The sequence below is a fragment of the Phodopus roborovskii genome, unplaced genomic scaffold, assembly GCF_943737965.1.
Source record: "Phodopus roborovskii unplaced genomic scaffold, PHOROB, whole genome shotgun sequence".
NCBI classification, from domain to species: domain Eukaryota; kingdom Metazoa; phylum Chordata; class Mammalia; order Rodentia; family Cricetidae; genus Phodopus; species Phodopus roborovskii.
In genome coordinates, this window is record NW_026126608.1 from 83,809 (window position 1) to 85,648 (window position 1,840).

The window sequence follows — 1,840 nt, forward strand, 5'->3', positions numbered from 1 at the left end:
AGTATCCTCCAACACTGCAGGCCAAGGGACTCATTAAACTTAACACCTGGTTCCTGCCACCAACACAATCTACTAATATAAATGTCTACCATTCAGCCTCTTATATAACTTTTAAAATCAATATGTGTTCTTTTGCTTCACACTATGCTCTGAAGGGAGGTAGCAAAGAATGGAACTGTGCTCTTTTGCAAATCTAATTCATTTCTTCACCCATTCACTGGAGTTCCATTGATGGTTCTCTATGCCAAATGCTGAGAGCCCTGTGATGCTTACTGTCTTGCAGAATGCCTGTTCTCAATTTTATTTTTACCTCCCAATTAAGCTGTCATGGCCGAGCAGCCTAACCTTGTGTGCAGTGGTAATTGGCCTTCCACAATCTGGTGGTGTTGATTTCTCAGGAAACAGTAAAGAGAGTCAGTGTAACCCCTTCTGGCTTGTAAAATCCCGCACTTGTGTCTAGTAACTGCCAATTTCTCACAGGCTTCAATATGAGACCATTAATCTCACAACAAATCAGGTCTCAAAATAAAGAAAAACAAGACATCATAAAGACACCAAACCAAATACAACCAACCAAACAAAAACTCCACAACTAACAGGACAGACAGAATGAATATTGGATGTTTGGCTCTATATTCAGGGCAGCCATGGACCCACAAGTGTGGGGGTCAGATGCCAGCCTCTGAGCTGTGGGCTTGCTATAGTGGGGCCTCATGTGTTTTGGGTGTGAGGACATTGGTAGTGGCTGGAATGGAAGGTGCTAAAAGGGCTTGGGTGAGCTACTGCACTTGGAGATTTCCTTCTTTAGCCTTCCTGGCTAAAAAGATGTTTAAGAAGATTTGGGGGGGTCCTAGTCTATAATTCTAAATCTAGAGCAGTAGTATTTGCTGAAGGCTAATTACAAATGGAGCTCCTGCTTGGGATTAGTGTTGGCACCTTCAGAGTCCCAGAGCTGGTGGCGTCACATGCCTCAGCTAACAAACAAGGTTATACAAGATCTGTCCCCTATGACTCAGCTATGGGTTTGCATCCCAGATGAAGACCAACTCATATCATTTTTAGCATTTCATGAGGCCTAAGAGATGTTGCAAGGGGAAGAAGATTGCAAATGGAAGTCAGCATTGTGTCTTTCTACCTACAATCTGTAGCTCTGTGGAGGTAAGATTAGCTTCTCAGGTGCCTACAATGTAGCAAGCAGGTGCTACATGATTGCCTTAGTCAGTGTTCTCTCACTGCCCAGAGACACTGTGACTATGGCAACTCTTATAATAGAAAGCATTTAATTTCAGCTTCCTTACAGTTTCAGAGGTTTAGTCCATTATTGGCATGGTGAGAAGCATGGAAGGATACATGCAGACATGGTGGTGGAAGAGAACCTGAGAGCTGCATCCTGATCCTGCAGAGGAGAATAGAACAAAACCCCAAAGGCACTGAAGCCTCCCAGGTAGATGAATATAACCTTGGTCATGTGGCAGCTGGGTTGCTGGCTCTTCTCAACACACATTCACATTCAGAGGCTACTAATATTTTTGTTCATATGTGTGTGTGAGCCAGTGTACATGTGTGTACTTGTTTGTAGAAGCCAGAGGTCAACCTCAGGTCACTCTTAGGGTGTAATCCACCTTGTTGGTGGAGACACAGTCCCTCATTTGGACCTGTAGCTCACTGACTAGACTACGCTTGTTGGCATCGAGCTCTGAAATCTACTCATCACTGTCTCCCTAGCACAAGGATTCAAAAGTACAAGGATTCAAAAGTACTCCACTAGCCTGGATTCTAAGGATAGGCTGTGTTTGCACAGAAAGGACTTTATCAACAGAGTCATCTCCCCAGAACCCAG